This window comes from Passer montanus, unplaced genomic scaffold, assembly GCF_014805655.1.
Source record: "Passer montanus isolate IOZ18808 unplaced genomic scaffold, ASM1480565v1 scaffold51, whole genome shotgun sequence".
Classification (NCBI taxonomy): Eukaryota; Metazoa; Chordata; class Aves; order Passeriformes; family Passeridae; genus Passer; species Passer montanus.
In genome coordinates, this window is record NW_024370041.1 from 947346 (window position 1) to 966601 (window position 19256).

A 19256-nucleotide genomic window follows, 5' to 3' on the forward strand; every position below is an offset into this window, starting at 1 on the left:
AACATAATCTCTATTTTTAGGATTTTTACAGTAATGAAATAAAAAGGCATAAATTTTGTGGTATTATTTTATTCCATGTGTTCTTTTTCAGACTTTTTAAAAAATTTATTCCTTTTTCTAAGCTTTTAGTTAATTCTCCATTCAAATTATGAAGTTAATTCTATACTTATGACATTTTTATTGCCTGTGCTGTGGATGGAGGCCTTCAACTTGCTGACATCTGGAGCATGAGGTATGACTGAAAAATGCACTTTCAGGATTGATAGGCATTTCCACCTACATTATTTTTCATAAATGAAAATTTCTTCAGCAGACATTGAACAAAATTGTTCTTCCAAAGATAATTTCATACATGATTTTCTTTACAGATAAGATGAACCAGGGAAGAGATAAAACAAGAAGAGCAGAGTTAAGGCTAAAGATAATGAAATACAGTTATCTAAAGCTTATCTAAAGCTTATCTAAAGTTATCTAAAGTGATATCTAAAGCCTAACTCCTAATCATCTTTAAAAAATAGTGGATTATTGTGAATGACCCTGCAAGAAGCAGGAAACAAAAAGAAGCCTGTAGTGACCCCTAAATTCCATTACATGAGTCACAAATAAAATAAAAAAAAAGTAGGGAAGGTCAAATTTGAAAATGTTGAACATCTACAATTTAATAGAAATAAATTTGTATTAAAGTTTTAAAACAATCTTAACGCTTTCTCATAGTGATAGAATTCAGATGTGCATGTATTACTGTGAATTTATAGAAAATACCTCTCATCTTGACAACACAAATAAATGAATATTTATTTTCAGAATTAGCTTTTTTGCCACTGAATGGTGAGTCTGCATTGCTTTCTGTTTTCTTCCAGAAAGAGTAGGACTCTAAAATTTTCATAATTTAATGTTCCTTTTTGTTTTAAGAAAAAACAAATAAGAAGGTGTGCTTTCATTTTCTTTTTTCTTTTTTTTTTTTTTTTTTTTTTTTTTTTTTTTTTTTTATCTTATATGAAATTATTAAGCAGACAATACCTAATGAGAGAACTGTAGATCTGTCTCTGAGGAACTGGGTAAACACAGCGTGGGCCACAGATCAGAACTGATTTATCTGGAAAGCTGCATTCCCACACAATTAATAGCCTGGAAGAGTTGTGTGGTATCAGAGTTATTTTAAAGCCATCAAGGTGCTGATTTTATTTTTTAATACCGATATTTAGTATTTTGAGTCAAAAATGCAAAAACTGAGCACTGCTGGAAATAGATTTGATTGTAATGAAAATTCATTCAGAACATTCAGAATGATATACTGTTTTATTTGGCCTGACAACGTGTTTGTGTGTCCCAGGACAAGGGAAGAGATGGATCTGACTCTTTATTTCTTAGAAGCCTGATTTATTATATTATGATACTATATTATATTAAAAAGTGCTATACTCAAGCTATACAGAACTATAAAGAGAAAGAAGTACATCAGAAGGCTAGGAAAGGAATGAATAACAAAAATTCATGACTGCTCAGAGCCTCAACACAGCTGGACCATGATTGGTCATCAAGTAAAAACAATTCAAATGAGACCAATCAAAGGTGTACCTGTTGGTAAACCATCTCCAGATCACATTCCAAAGCAATCAGATTGTTATTGTTTACATTTCTTTTCTGAGGCTTCTCAGGAGAAAAATCCTGGCAAGAGGATTTCCATAGAATATCACAGTGACAATAGTGTGATCTCTAGATTACAGAGAAAGTCTAGAGAAAAAATGAAACCAATAAAAAGCAACTTTTAAAACCTACTTGAAGACAAACCTTTAAAAATGCCACATGATGGTGTTGGTTTTTTTTTTCTGGTTGCTGACTTCCAGCTCCCTTTGACATCAGTGAGTGCTGCAGAGGGGCTCAGCCCAGCTGCCCGGGCAGCCCAGAGCTCTGGAGGTGTGATGGAACAAAGGGATGTTTAAGGGAAAGCCTTGCTAAGAGCTTCACAGCCAATTAATTAATCATCAGCTGGAAAAGAGTCAAGTGGAAGATAAATGGGGCCTAAAACTCAGGAGATTTCCATCTAATCTCTGGCAAGCCCTGATGCAAAGATAACATCTTGTTCATATGCTTTGGGTGTGAAATGTTTTGTTTGAGCAAGAGAAAGACTCTTGCTCTGTAAAATAATGAAAGTAAAGACCTCCTAAAGTCTGCTAGACTATTCCTCTGCTCTTGTAGGCTTGCTCCTGGCACTCTAAATTCTCTGGATTTATCCTTTCATTAGAGAAGAGATGACTGTTTTTTCATGCAGACCGTCTGAGAATTGAAGCTAATCCAATTTAAATAGCCATGAAAATTCAAAGTAACCGTGAAACAAGCCAAGGTGGTGCTCCGTGATCTTTTTGTACCTTTGTGCTCTCTCCCATTCCCACTCCTGCATTCTGACTTCCATGGGTCAGAATAACTCCCATCTTAACAGCTCACTCTGCCTGTCCGTAACACACATGTTTTTGTACAGGCTTGATGTCTTCAGAACACAAGCCAAGGTGGTGCTCCGTGATCTTTTTGTACCTTTGTGCTCTCTCCCATTCCCACTCCTGCATTCTGACTTCCATGGTCAGAATAACTCCCATGTTAACAGCTCACTCTGCCTGTCCATAACACACATGTTTTTGTACAAGCCTGATGTCTTCAGAAAAGTGATTTTCTCCAGTGGGAATCCTAAATTAGGTTTCCAAACAAACTGGTGTGGGTTCTGGATTTGTCTGGCTTTTACTATTAACTGTAGACAATATTTCACCTTTAATTAGGAGCTTTGTTTTAGAAATCTAAGGTTTGGTGAGCTGGTCAACTCTTTCAAATTATAAGGTGTGTAATTTTTTTTTTTTTTAAGAGCATATCTATATGTGTAGATAAAAATATCCTCATTCCCAGTGTCTAGAAATTGTGGTCCTAATTTTGCAAATGAGTACAAGATTTGTAAGAAGTCTTGAGAGAAATCAGATAGGAGTTTGCAGTCATATCTGCTGTCCTGAAGGAGTGAGAGGCGCAGAAAACTTATTTATGATAATTAGCTCCAAATCTTTGTGGCAGGAGTCACCTTGCCTTGTTTCAGAGCCTGCATTGCAGAGGTCCCACTCTGAGTTCTCTGCCCACATCCCTGCTACACCAGTGCATCTGACCAAAGCCAATCAGCTAACACTGTGTGAGATGAAACCTTTACTTAACTTAGCTAGGTTTTAGTTTTTAATACTCCCCTGGAACTGTCTTTTCATATGGAAAAATAAGGGAGCTTCTGCCCTGCATAGCTGCTTGGGAGGAGAGCTGAAAGTCCTTCTCTCTTTGTGGCAACAGGAGCCACATCGTGGGACCATGGGAAGTCTCTTGCACCCTTCAAAACTTTTCAGAAAATAAAATAAATTTAATTTTCTCTTCCAGCATCTCTAGAATTGCTACAATAAAGGTTCTTCCTAATCCAATCTCCTGAGAGCACATTGCAGAACAGAGTTGAAATATAAGCATGAAATATAAACAATCAGGATATACAGAGTGACTGATTCAAACTGACGTGCCTCTGCCTTCCTTAGCAATAAACAGATTCACTCTATTTGTTTTTGTTTGGGACAGAAGTTTGAACTCTCAAAAATACCCACAGGACAGAAAGTTCAATTTTGTTTCTGATGTAATCCAGTCCTGAATTCTATTAGAGCCTCCTGAAGAGAATCCTTTTAATTGACTCCTTTTTGACAAGTCGTATAGTTTTAAATTAACATAATGCTCTCATGTTGCTCATTAAATAGGAGATATGATGGTAAAGTAGATGCAGCTAATTAGTAATGGATAAATTATTTATGGCTTCTTAAAAAGATGAGTGACCTGTAAGTTAACATTGTTGGAGAATTATTTTTTAATTGGATGTGATCTTACTGCTCTTCACATTTCACCTCAAAGTTTTAAGCAGCCATTTCTTAATTCAAAGATCTGGAAGTTCACCTGCCAGAGGCAGTGGAACAGGGTAAAATAAGGGCAAACTCTTGTGAACTGTCTGTGCTGGGATCACTGGAACCTCTTAGAGTTTGGCAATAAATAACTTGCACAATGAAATACAAACCCACCAAATCAGCAAATAAATTAATTGTATGTTCAACCTTAAGTCTGGGACACATTTACAAGCTTAATTAAGTGCTGAGGTACTTAAATCTTTTTTTCTCCCAATAACAAGGAAAGAATTGTCATATTGAGATAGGCTACAGCTTTTTCCTATTCCAGCATCCTGCTTGCCAACAGGATAGTTGTATTAAAAAAGAAATAGTCATTATGCAGGCAGATTTTTCTCTGGGGACAATGTCTTTGCAGTCAGCAGTTTATGGACTTTGTGGATATCAGTTTATGCTTCTGATTGTGTTTAACACTCAAAAGGATGGACCAATTTCACAGGAATTTGCAGAATCCTTTCTAATCAATTTAAACTTTTATGGCAACTTCTTGGCCATATCCTACTTGTTTCTATGTAACTTGTTCCTACAATTTGAACCGAAAATCTCCTGAATATTTGTTTAGCAATGCATACATCCTCCATAAAAAGATGGGGATATACTTTACTTTCCTGTGTAGTGATTAAAGATGTCTAAAGAACAACATTTATTTTTACTCCCTGCTGCAGCCCTACAGCATTTTATTTTTTCAATTTCAAAAGTTAGGTTGAAAATTTAGAATACATTTTTTAATACTTATTAATAAATTCTACATATTTTTTAACATAATTATATTATATTTGGAAGAATACTGAGTATGTTCAACATTCATCTCAAAATTTTTTCACAGAATGTTTGGGAAGGGATCTTAAAGACCACTGAGTTCTCACCCACTGCCATGGGCAGGGACACTTTCCATATGACCAGGTTGCTCAAAGACACTTCCAACCTGGCCTTGAACACTTGAACATTTCCAGGCATGGGATCTCCATGGAATAGACATATGTTTTTTTACTTACACACATACATACATATATATTTGTTTATTTATTTTTTTTGTGCTAGTGCTGCTTAACAAACTCAATAGTTTTATTATTTTACCTGGTTATTCCAACAAGATTATGACACCAAACATAAGGACGTAACTTCGTTCAAATATACTTGAGCTTTTGTAATGATTCATACTTTCTGTGGCAAGTGAATATTTTCATTATTTTAAATTTAGTTTCAAGTCAGTATATAGAATTCCTGTATAGCAAATACAATGTAAGGATCATGTTTTTCTCAATAACTGCAACATCTCAATCAAATCAGTTCAGAATCAGGAAAAAGAGCGTACTGTAAGTATGTTTATTTTTCATTTGAATTAAGTTATTTTCACTATTAATATTTTAGACCTCTCATAAATATTCCAGAAAGTTTTCTTTATGCTTATAGACTATGCAGCTGATGCATACATAATTCAAGGAGAAAAAAATATAGATACTCAGGTAATTATTAGGACCACATTGTCAGAAAATGTCCATGTGCAATTTCTGTGAAGAGTATTCTATATGAAATATATCTTTTGTCCTTTACTAATTTACCTTACTTGATTTAATAATTAAAGCTGATGGAAGAAAATCTTTTTCAAGTCTGAGCTTTGAAATATTTATTAGAATGGAAACAAAACATCACAAGAGATAAATTACTGAAATTGAGAGATGAGGTTACTTGCTGGAGTCATGTTTGCAGAGTTCCTAAAAGAAGGAATCTTTCCTCCTCCAATATACGTTGTTTTCAGTAAAACATGGGACATTATGGAATGTCTCATATATTGGACTTTTTTTTCCTTCTTGCCACAAGAAAATTACAATAGACCCAGGGTCAATCACAGGAGAACTTCTGGTTGCCAAATCTTCACCCTCTTTTCAAGCCATGGCTTTGGCAGCCAGCTGTTCAAACAACCTTTTTTGGGTTTTCCTCCAAAAAGCTTCAGAAATGAAAACATTTCCAGAATAATCAATGCTTTAGCCTTCATAAAAACAGAAAGTACAAAAGTTCCTGGTCTTTCAAAGTGACTTTTCCATTCTTTATCACTATGTGTGCTTTTCTCCCACTTTCTTTTGTTCTTGTTTTTTCAATCTAAATAAGATTATTGAAACATCTGGCTTCTGGTACTGCTGTGATCTTTCCAGATGTGCTGTATTCCTAGGGATTAACTGCATTGTAGGGATTGTATTCTTAGCCTGGTTATCCTTTCAAGAGGCATGAAAAGAGACCCATCAAGCCATCTCTTCTTGAAATTCTCTTTTTTCCTATGTGCATCTAAATATTTATGTAAATGAATACAATGATGGGGTTGAAAACAGATGTCAGCTGTCTGCCTGACATCCCTTTGTTAAATGCCACCACTTAAACCATCTCCACCTGTCCCTCCCATCTTTCCCTGTGTTCTTTACATCCATTACATGAAAAAAGAGTTTTAGGTGTTTATCACCCTATCACCCTGACCTCAGTCATATTGTCTCTGATCCTTTTAAGTAGGACATCACCATTTTTTCCCTAGCGACCTGACTTAGCATCAGGAAATGTTCTTTTCTCATTTAATATCTTTTCTATACCAAACAGGAGGTTATTTCTATCTAAACTCTAGTCAAGTGCACAAGTGCTGTACCTGGAAATACAGCAGGCTTCACAAGAGTGGTTGAGTGCATTTAAGTGTCTAAAAAATATTAAAGGGACTTCCCTAATGATAGTCTTTAAGAAAGGGAAACCTTCCAATTTCCAGTTTTTCAACTGGCAATTTGTTGCAGACTGACCATGGAGGAGCACACAAGGAGTGAACACAGTTATGAGCTTCCAAGACCATGAAAAATTTTTAGATTTATTTGAATGCAGTACTGCACACCAGCCTTGGTTTGAATGAAGAAATAGACATTTTAGAAAGAATTTTTGGCAGAATAATTTTGGATTGAAAGTAGGCAAAGAAGAAAGGCTTGGGTAAAGAAAAAATGAAGAAATCTCCCCAAATAAACCCACCCATAACTGCAGGAAAGATTATTCAGCCATGTCCATTCTCTTTCCTTAACATTACACCATATTTTCTTTGGAACATGGAATATTATACCTTTATATTGGTTTGAACCCATATTAAAGCAGTACCATTTTTAAACCCACGTGAAACTTTATCCTGAGCCAATTCAACTTAACTCTGAGTCAATTAAAAAGTGTGCCACGCTTCTCTTGTGACTGGGGAAACAAATTGTATTTCCCATAATATGCTGCACCTGTCCTCTACAGAAAATGTGATGAAACACATCTCCAGATCTAAGGTGTAAAATGCATTTTGATCCCCAAATCTGAGGTGAGAACAAATCTGAAAGCATTTGAACCTCAAACCTCATGTTGCCTTTCCTGCGACACCACAGTACCACACAATGTCAACACCCTTCCAAAATAAATTGTTACTTCAGTCTAACAAGTCAAGAAGTTTCACTCTCATTTATTATTTTTACTGCTTAATAACTAATTTTGCTCTATAAACAAGGCCAAAACACATCCTGGTTTCCATCAAAATGGTATTCAGAATTTTGTAATATATTGAAATATACAAACTCCCCGTAGACGGGGAATAAATAAAAGAATATTGTTCTTTTAACTCACTTCTAAATCCCAGTTTTTTTGTAAAATGTATGAAAATAGTACAGAAGGTATGCCAAGTACAAGTAAGAAAAAATGCATAACTGTGCTGTCTGTACTAAAGAAATTAGTGTTTTCCTCTGACTTTTCCATGGATTTTGCAATGACTTTTTTAATGGATTTTATGATGATTTCTCTTGGACACAAATCACCTCACCCAAGCTACATTTTGCATTGATATTTACAGTGATTTTCTTTCTGTATTTGCTTCACACTATACTAATATTTTACCATCACATGCATGGCTAGAATAGGAGCTTAGGATCTCATTACACTTTCTATTTCTCATTGCCTTTTAACGAAGTATCCCCCTCTGGCCACACAAAGTGAATCACACAAAGTGAATCTAGTAATTTTCTGAGCTGATTGCTCACTGTCTTATACCTCCAGGGACATTTACAGGAAAATAACATGAGACTAAACTTACTGGAGCTGCAGGGTGGTCTTACATCTTCTTTTGTTTTCTAGTTCACTGCCTGAATTTTGGAGTGCGAAAGAAAAAGAAAAAGAAAAAGAAAAAGATTATTATTTTTCCATTATGCGTTTTTTATCTCAGCTGTATATTCACTGCAAGTCCTAACATTGATTGTAGCATCTTTCTTCATTCCCTTACAATGGAAAGTTTAATCATCTGCTGAATGAGACATTTCTGTTTCTTACAAGTTCTGCTTTTTCTCAAAGCTACAAAGTTCTTCTATTAAAAGTTACATCTCTATGTTTCCAATAAGGAGTTAAATTCATGTGTCTTTTTACTTGTATCATCTCTTTCAGACAGAACATGTCAAAAACCTGTCAACTTCCTACGGAAAATTTATCTTTAACATCGGAAAGTTTAGGATTAACTTCTGGAAAGAGTTTTCTGGAAGGTGAAAGCAGAGTCTTTGCTCAACTGCTGAATTTCCAGCAAGACTTTCCCTGCAGCCAGGTAGGATCTGTTATTCAGTGGACTGTGTTTGTAAAGAATCCTCTGGGAAGGAAAAGCAAGAGACCACATTTCTCAGCCCAATGGATATTTGGACATCAGGCAGAGAGTGTCTCCAGCCTGTGATTGTGCATTGTCACCTGCACACCCAGGGTTCAATAGCATCTGAAATTAGTATCTGCAGAGAATATCATTAAAATACCTCAGTTAATTTACCAAAAGTATCAGCTTCTGTAAAAGAAGAAAAAGATATTACAGAGAAAAGTCAGCACACAACTTTGTAGGGCTGGACACATCCGGGGTGTGCCTGGTCACAGAGGGATGCGGGATTTCCATTTGTGAGGACATTTTAAATTGAAACAACCTTTGAAAATAACCTGAGAAGGGGACATTGCACTGGGACTGCCACTGACAACACCAAACTGCCTCTAGATGCAACTTGAAGCACTTTTGCTTCAGACTCAAAGTAAAATCTCCTGAGGTATGGAGATTACAGTAGGAGTGACCACAGCTGATGATCATCAGTAAGGGCAAAACCTGGGAGTTTGAACATGAAATGCAGACAAAAAATGTTCTCTGCATGACAAATGTCAAAGTGCTTTGCATTTATTTAGAAAGCTAATTGGAAACAAAGAAACATTTGGTGCTGCCTCATGAAATGTTCTCTGTAAATTAAACCTGATCTGAAGGCATCCCTCAACCTGCCGTTTTTCAAAGTTAGTTTCTGTTTACAAACATGTTTTAAAATCAGCTTTATTATTTAGGATTTTTGTTCTGGTGTTTTGAACTCATGGGAGATTCATAGATGGAAACACACATGGGGAAGGAAGTATTTATCAGGGCTTAATAAAGCTAGATTTTTTTTATTGTTGTTGCATTCTTATATTTTCAGAAGGAAGTTTTCTTCTTCTTTTTTTCCCCCAGAAATGATGCAATGACATTTTACCTTAAGGTTTAATTTAAACAAATATAAATCTGACACAAAACATTTCTTTTTTTCCCCCCAAATAGCCTATTTAATGATTTATTTTGACTTTCAGTTCACATGTAAAGGGCAGGGAGGAAACCAATCCCAGACCTCGGACTTTTGACTGGGAGAGAAACATGAGCATGATTGCAAGACAGAAAATAAATTTAATAAATTAATAAAACTATAATCTGGATCCAGATCATCCAAGAACTGAAATAAAACTCTTCTGGAACTTCTGGAAACAGCAGAAAGGTAAACTGCAGTTGTCATACTCTGTATACAGAGTTGTCCAGGGGAGGAGTGGTTACATTCCTGTTGCCAATACAAAAGTAGAGAAGACCTTCAAATATTATTTGCCTAATAAGAATTACCCTTCTGTGGAGAATAAAATAATGCAGCCATTATTTGCCTTTCTCTCTTCTACCTCTCATGCTTAGTGAACTGAATTATGTCTTTGGTTATATTTAAGTGGAAAATGTATCTTTTTTTAAGAGAATATACAAGCCACAAGTTTCTCACTCAGAACTAAGTTAATGTATCCATACACTTCTTTTTCCTCCCACTTTCCCTTCCAGATTTTTTTTCCTTTAAAATTCTGCTCACATCTCCATTTTTCTGGTACAGTAACCATCTCAGAGTATTTCCTGGAGACTCTAATGTGTCTCTTGGCTTAGATCAGATTAACTTTCAGAAGGGTGAATCAGGAATATAACAAGGAAGCTGAAATGAGGTTTGTTCAGAGATATTTATTCGCTAACATGGTGAGACATAGTTACAACAGAGAGAAGAGGCTGCCCAGCCTTTTCATCCTTTCAGACTTCTGCAAATCCAGGGGAGGTCAAATCGAGTTTGTGAGCTTTGGTTTCATCCTTTGTGGATGTTTGTCCTCATCACAAAATCCAAATGAAATTTACTTCAATTGAGTGGAAAAGCAGGAATAACAGACATCACAAGCCTCAGTTAAAATGTGTTGGCAGCAGTATCTGGGAGCCTTGTAACACATCTGCGCTGGCCCTTAGCAAGATTTTATTGTTGGGTTTTCAGTCTATTCCAGCCTAAAGCCTCATCAAATCAACAACTGAAACAAGTTTCAAAGCCAGGAAAAAGAAAAACTATATAATTCACTCCATGGGGGAAATCTAAATAAAACAAATCTAACAAGAAGCAAAATCTATTCTTAAAGTTTTGTGCTTAGAAGACAGACAGAGAAGAGGAAGAGGAAAGAGCACTAAAGAAATGCTGAATATACTCTCTCAAGAAAAGTACCCAGACCAGACTAGCTTGTGGGAATTTTTATTAGTTCTGAAATTAGAAACAGGGCACTGAGGTTGGGGAGAAGGGAGTGTCTCAAACCAGCTGCAACTCATTTTAATTAAGGGCTAATTAGCAAGTAGAGCCTGCTGGAAGTGGGAGAAGTCGATGTCCCTATATAACAGAGCAGCTCGTTCTTGAGCACTGGGGATACTGGCAGAGGGGAGAAGAAAAGAGATAAAATGCAGAAGTGTTTGCATATTTCTGTAGGTATTTGCTCTCCAAAAGTCTGTGTTTCCTTAGAAATTCTTGTTCTGGTAGTAGAAAAATATCTAAAAAAGTCAGGTATAGAAATCAAACTGCCTAAATCTCTGCTTGAAGTTTATGAGATTTTTTTTCCCCCCCCTTAGTTCCCATGGTAGTTATCCAGGAAGTTGCAATTTTCTGTGGTATGGAAATTTATATTTTTAGTTCAGTAACTGAGCATGGTAGTAGTATTCTCCTAATACTGAAATATATTTGTGTTGCCTGGGTGTTTATGACCTGTACCTCCTTACAAAATATAAAGTAGACCAATGTTTGCAAAATCTGCTTGAATCTTCTTTTATCTGAATCTAATCTCTTTCACATATGACTTAATAGGTGCCTATGTAGTATTTCCTGCTGCACTAAATTCATTTTATCAGGGCTAGGGATTAAAGATAATAAAAATTAACTAGGACAGGACAGTTTCACCAGCTTATTTAGTCTTTTGAATTATTCCAGAAAATAATTAGTTATTTTTGCAAGGAATAACAGCAGAGATATTCCCTGTCTAGAAAGGGCCGTGTGATCTCATATTTTGAGTTGTATGTGTATTGAGAAAGAGCAACTTATTGAGGTCCAGACATTCTTCATCATTCCACAGATTTTTATGAGGGTGGTGCAGGTCAGGAAAGGCTGCATTATTGACCAGCAGTGAATCCCTGGAAGTGTTCAGGGCCAGGTTGGAGGATGCCCTGAGCAACCTGGTCTGGTGCAAGGTGTCCCTGCCCATGGCAAGGGGTTGGAAGGAAATTATCTTTAAGGTCCCTTCCAACCCAAACCATTCTCTTATTCTACAAATAAGAATTTTTAACCTTGATGTTATCCAGTCTATCTGCAGACCAGCTGGGTGAAGGGCAGCAACTCTGAGAGATGTTAATGGGAAGGATACTCCTGTATAAAACTTAAATCTCTCAGGGCTATGAATGGTTTTGTCAGTTTTTAATAGAGTTTGGAACCAACAGATGGAATTAAGGAGGGTTTTAATGACTGAAAAATGGGAGTTGGTGTGCTCACCTTTGAGGTGTCAGAAAAGAACATGAAAAAGGATATAAATATTTTAAATTTCAATTCCTTGGAAAAGTATCTAAGAAGTGTACTTGAAAGTCAAAATCAAGTGCATGAGCAAAAGGAAGGTGACTTCCAATGGGAAGTGTGGATTTAAGTATAAGTTGTGAGTAAGTTTTTGAGGGTGTTTTTTGGATGTCATTTACCTTGACTTCATTAAATTTTCTGTATGTTCTTCCATAGCATCTTTTTTGGCTATAATCTAAAGAAAAAAACAAACCTCAAAAACCAACAGGACAGGAACAACAACAAAAGAAAATCCCACTAAATAAAAATCCACAACCAAGTTATGAAGAAAATTTCATATGCAGTTTGGGTAACAATATATTGTAGCTGAATGTGGAAATAGTGAGATATAATGAGAACAAGAATTCATATTAAACACTATGCTTTTGTAAATTCCACCATCAAAAAACCAAGCAGAAGCATATAGTAATAATTCATAGCATGATATATTTACTTCTAATTCCAGATGACTTCTACGTAATATCCAAATAAGAAGTAAAACTGCAGAATAAAGTGGCAACTACCATCTGGAATAACAAGATTCTTAATGTGGTGCCTACAAGTAAAATAAATTTGAAACCAAAACCTAAAGCAAGAGAAGTGAACTGGTAATTCAGATATAGTAGTTATAGGCAGGTCCTGGCAGCCCCTCAGAACTTTGAAAATTATTTTGTCGTTGTTTGTTTGCCTGGAAGGAAAAGGAGTTCCTATTTTCTAAAGCTGTGAAACTGTTTAGAAGATGTGCCTTCTCATTAACAAGAAATTTCTTCAGTGTTGTAATGAAGGGTTGGCTTCTGGCTATGTTAATCTTAATTATAATTATTTTCAACATAACGCCTTTGTATCTGATGATTCTTGTCTTATCAAGCTGGATAGCAGATGCATAATCAAAAGGAAAAGTGCATCTAATTCTAGATTCGTGGGAATTGGTTTGATTTTTTTTTCTGATCTGAGTAAAATAACCTGTATAATATAATGCATTAATTTTTTTTTCTCCTGGCTTACTGTATAAATTAGAAAACATCAAATAACTACAAAAACCTAATTTACTTGAAGCTTATAACTTCAAATAAACAACTTATTTGAATTGTTAGTTTGGGCAACCAAAATAAGAAATTTAGAATTGCATGTGGCACTGTTGAATATGTGGAATGTCATAATTTTCTCTGTAAAATGGTATTTGGAGATACCTCTCCTGGTTGTAATAGGGTGAAGCAAGTTCATAGTAATGTTATGCTCTGGAAGCATATTTGCCCACATCTATAAGTTAGTTAAGATATAGTGATTAATCTCATCTGACTTTTTTTTCCTAGACTAACTCTACAGTCAATGTCATAATCTCCTCTAAAGTTTTACATAAACAAAGTTTACACCACTCTTAGTAACATTTGCCTATTGTGGATCACTGGCTGATGGGTAGTGTGGTTAGAACATCCAGATCACTTCCAAAACTTGGTCTGGGTGGCTAAAGCTGATTTCAAACACCCTGGAAGGTGATGTTAATACTTACACAAAAACAAGAATTTTTAAATTTTTCAGTTACTAGCAATAATTTTGTTTGCTTTAGCCGCATTTTGGTCTAATCAAAACTACAAAAAAGAGAAAACCCAGTTATCCTGCGAGCTTGGTTGCCAATGTTTTAAGTGGAAGTTGGAACTTGAGCTCTGCATCTCCTCGCTGTTCTAGCACATGGCTACAACAAGAGGTAGGTAAACTATACCTGCTTTTTAGCTGCTTTTTGCTTTATTAAGTAGCTGACAATGGATATTTCAGTATTTTTATGTTCTCTTTTACATTGGTGAAGCATCTTCCTTATGAAGAAATTACTTCATGTTTTATGAGAAGTTTGTGTAAGTTTGCTGCTCCTGAGGAACAGCCCTTGGATATTCACGATACAGTTTCTTTATCTTGAGGTCAGTGAGCAGCCAAGTTGATGGTCCAAAAGCTGGCAGTATATGGTATGTAGAGCTTTGGTTGAATATGGGTTGGATGTTGCTCCATTTTTAGCATTAGAAGTCTTTGAGCTGTGTTGAGACCTTCAGCAGCGCTCTTTTGGTCATTGTGTCTACAGAAAAAGCCTGGAAGTATCTTTATGGCAGAAATATTGAATCACCAGCTCGTTCTCAAGCTTAAAAGGGAGACTGAGTTCTAAGTGCATAGAATTGGAGCTTAGAGTTACTGCCAAGCACCATTAGTGGTTCAAAAGAGAAGGAAACTCTATTCTGACAGTTCTGAGGAATAAAGAGAGTTTGGGTGTGTGGACAGAAGCTCTGTTAGGGCACTTTGATTCAAGGTCAAACAACCACTCCGGTCTGATTTATTTGGGATTTTGTTTCTTTGCAGAATGCCTGTTATTAAGTATAAACCCACAACAAGTCAGCAGCCAGACTCGCTTTTTGAAAAATATATTTTTGAAAGGCATTCTTAAGGGGCAACGGGAACCTTGTGGGAACAGCCATGAGTATTGCACTCATGAAAGTGTCACAAATCTCTTCTGAGGAGATGTTCAGATCTTTGCAGATAGGCAGATCAGGAGAGTTAAAAATTACCTGCATGAAAAAGAAACAACTTTCCTCTGTGAAGTCTGGCTATGGTCAGGAGACATTTTCTAGTTATTTCTAAGGATCCAACTTTGAATATTTGGAATATTAAGCTGCCAAAAAGTTTGGTAAAAGCACTGTGACTTTAAGCAGATTTTATGGTGCTCATTGGCTTGATTTAGCTTTATCCAGTTCTAGCTTTTAAGCTCTTTTTTTTTCCTCATCATCCTCAGTATGATTCAATGTTTTATTTCATACCCTTGCTGAAACCTTTATAGATAAAATACAGAGGATTACGTTCAGGTCAGGATTGAAGTTTAGGTAACCCTATCATCTGTAAGACTAAATCCAGGGAAGCAAGGGAAGTAGTGCATTTCTTCTGATTTATGGGACACTTGGTGCATTAAAATGTTCTACAAAATATATTGCAGTATTTATTTACTCCTACTTTTATGCCATAGGATTTCAGTTCTGCACAGCTTAGGAAATAACTTCTTAATTTGTATCTGCAAGCAATTATGTCAACATCTCACATAAACAATTTTATTACAAAGTATTAAAAACAGTATTGGGAAAAACACTGGATATATACAATGTGCTTGCCAACTTACACTAGTAGCAAATAGTAATGGAAAAAAACCAGTTTCAATGTTAACTCTATATTTAACAGTGTTTTTTTGTCATATTCTTTGATATCAAGGGTGGATATATTCTGTCTCCATTTGGACAGAGAAGTCAGAATCCACCTCAAAAATATCCCAGCCAGTAATACATTTAATTCATTTTTTATGCTAATCAGTCACTTCATAATAAGAAGACACTTTTGTGTTCAGTAAGTCACACTGAGTAGTGTCATGTCCTGCTATTGACCCAATGAGGATTTCTGACTCTTGTTAGTATCTTAAATGGAATTATTTCCTCTCATTTGGAATAATAAAAGTGAGACACTTGGTCTAAAGTATGGTCCCTGTTCTCAGAAATGAGGCTTCAAACCAACTTCCAGATTTATTTAGTTCAGAGGGAAAATTAGGATGGGAATTGCATTGACCATGTAAAGCCTTTCAGAAGCTTGGGAAAAAGTTGAGTACAGATGTAGTCCTAAATTCAGTGTTTGTGGTGTTGAAGGCAGAGTGGAGCTTGCAGTGACTTCAGATGAATCAGACTGGAACTGACCTCTCCAGATCTAAACAGCTGCTTTTAACCTCTGCATAGATTTTTTGAGCTTCTTTGGCATCTAAGTTGCTGCTGTGACCGTTTCTGACTGCATTTTACCCACCATATATTTGTGAACTCTTTCCTGCTTCAGAAGTTGTAGGAATAAGGCCCAAAGCAATGAGATAGGTGGCTGTGCCTCTGAATACATTGGGGGATACCTGGGTAAAATTGAACTTAATTGGTGGCACAGCTTAATGAATTGCCAATTAACGTTGGAATTAATTAGAATGTGCTCCTGGTGTGATGTTGTCCACTCAGAGCAGAAGTGTGCCATGGCTGATTTCTAACAGTAAAGCTCACTGAACTCAGTAGCATAAACAGAGCCCTGTTTTCTGGAACAATTTTAGAACATCTGATGAAATCAGGTAAAATGGATATGCACTTTTGATTTATGAAAACTGGACTCAGGTTATCCGATTTTGAGGAATAAAATTGCAGGACTTCCAAGCTAGTATGTGACTATCTAAGAAAAAAATGATTGCAGCTAAATTTTAGACTAAAGTTTAGGGCAGCTTGGGGATTTTTACAAGATATATGCAAAACAGCCTTGCCTCTAGGTTTAATCAGTTTGGAAGTCTTTGTCTTTTCAAAGAAAGGCCAGGCAGAGGGTTTTAATCACAGAAGATTAATGCATGCTATTGGGGGATTTTAATATTAGTTCATTCTTCTTTCCTGTTTTCTGCAGTGATGTCAGTTGCTCATGTCTTCAACCAGTAAAACACAAGCTAAAATTATAGGTTGCTAAATATAGATAACTTGGTACATCATTTAGCTTGACAACTTGTTTGTAATGAAGACCCCAAAGCAAAATCCAAAATGTTAATTGGGGCAGAAATGAAACCTTGAAAAAAGTTTTGCTCATTGCTTCTTAATTACAAATTTATAACGGATAGAAAATATGATTATAAAGCCCAAGAATAAATGTTATATGAATGCTGTTATGTCTGAGGAGATTTTTTTTTCTCTCTGGATTCTGTTTGAGAGGCAAGGGTGAAAATTTCAAGGTAAAACATTCTGCAGCAGAGGGATCGTCGTTAAGAAAAGTTAAATAAAATTGTACTCCCCCTTTATAAACAGATTAAATCACTTTTAGCAGTGATAGGGAAAATGAATAATGCATGTTTTGTAACCCTAGGTTGAATTTAACTGCTTTCAAATCAAGGTTATTTGTGAAGGGAGTTCTTTAAATCTCTAGGAATTGGAATTCTAAGTAGGAACTATTTTGTTTATTTATGCACTAACGTAAGTACAAAAAGGTGTGGATTTGTTATCCATTAACTGAAAATAAAAGATGTGGGATAAATAAACTAAATATGTTTTATTTATCTTGAGGATGCCTGTGCATGCAACCAGGGAATTTCAGAGTTTTTGGAAGAAATATTGCAAAAAGTATTCATTTGCATGTATTGAAGTTAAAAATCATATGACTTAGAAGTTAAGAAACCAGCTCAGTTTTGGTGGGTTTTTTTTTTTTTTTGTTTGTTTGGTTTTTTTTACTACAAAGGGTTCTTTTTTTCCCATAAATATCCATGTTCCATGAACTAAGGATCAGGTACATCACACAGCTGGTAGAGGGCTGGATTTCCCCTCCAGATGAGAAATTGTGAGATTATACAATCATGATTTTTGCCTAAATAACCCAAACCCACTTTTACTTCTGTAAATGGTAGAGGTGAAAATAGTGGTGATAGCAGCAGTAGGTTATTGTAGGGTCCCTGAAGGGATGTGCTCATCAGAGGGAATAATGGTGAAACACCAAGACATTCTACATTCAATTATTTTGATACATTGATACAAAAACTATTCAGCATAACCAAACTAAGACTTATTTAAGAATAAAACAATCTTACTCTGCTGGTGAGCACTTGGCACAATGTCTGAGACTGGCACAGGTGGCAGATGAGTTTCCCTTGACCCTTTTTTGTCTGAGGTGCCTTAGCCAGAACACTTCTTACTCATTTCTCTTCCTAGAAACATTTTCACTTCAATTGCAGCTTCATTCATGTCCAATAGAGTCTTTAGGACATTGGAGTACTAGATTCTTTACTATTAATCCTGCAGTAGACACTTCTACTGTAGCTTATTTTTATTTCAGAAATACTCTCACAATGTCCATTTTAAACTTTGGCTTACAGATTGGTTTAGACATTGATGTTTTGTTTCCTTCACACATGGATTTTAATGAGTGAGAGGAGCTGCATCACAATCGTGGTTCTCTGTGCAGGTACTCACCTGAAAAATGGAAATCCCACGGTTTTTTTAGCCACTGCCAAACCTGTGAGTGTGCCATTTTGGCTCTTTCTTTCAGCTTCTACAGATGACAGCATTGGTTAAAAGAATTATTTAAACCCCATACTCTGATAATTCTATGGATAAACTCCTATAACGAGTTATGTTTTAAGATCAGGATAGAAACTGCTTTGCTGGTGTGCTTTTTAGGACTTTTATTCTTTTTACTATGATGAGGCAAGCTAGCCCAGAGGAATATGTTTTTCTTTCTTACAAGGCAATACTATACTTAAAATTACTGTACAAAGAAAAATACTTTGTCCTGGAAAGACTTTCAACCCTTCAGGGTCAGGGAATGGTGGTTAATGTAGTGACATGAACATCCTTGTTATAATAGCAAAGATACACAGGATGTTATAGTAAAGCTATTTGTAGTAAATAGCTTTGCAATAAAAATGCAGCCTTTTGTAATAAAAGCAAGGAGTGGAGAGCAGGTGGAATTGTTCATTGTATTCAAAGTGTCAAATGGCTTTTTCTACCTATTTCTATAATAAAAGAACAAAAAAATTAATATTGTAGTTGCTAACTAAAAATTCTAAACTGCCTTTGGAGGTTGTACTTAAAAAGCTAAATGGACTTTTCCATTCCCCTATCTGGCATTTACACAGTGTTAAACCTAAATGCATAATTTTCACATTAGCTGATGTTGTAGATCATGACATAGTTATAAGTGTAAATGCATCCCATGCATATAAACATGAACTCTGTTGTCAGCCAATTCCAGAAGTATCTGCTCTGAATGCTAATGGAATTGTCACTTCAGCTGTAATGCAGGAATCTACCTGTCTGCTAACAAATAACACTGATCCATGCACAATGTATGAACATGAAAAGATCAAGTTTTTGTCCAGGGACACACTAAGTTGAAGGCTGTTATTTTGGGTTTTTGTCAGGGAGCACAGAACTGGTCATATGATTTTTTAAATTTATTTTTATGCAGAAATTTAAAGTTTGTATTCTGAAACCTTGTATTCTGACACACAACATGGTGTGTTACACGATATTTGGTAAATGAAATAAAATATAGGAGTGGGAGAAATCAGCAATGATCTTTTTCTGGAGTGTTTTCTCCCAGT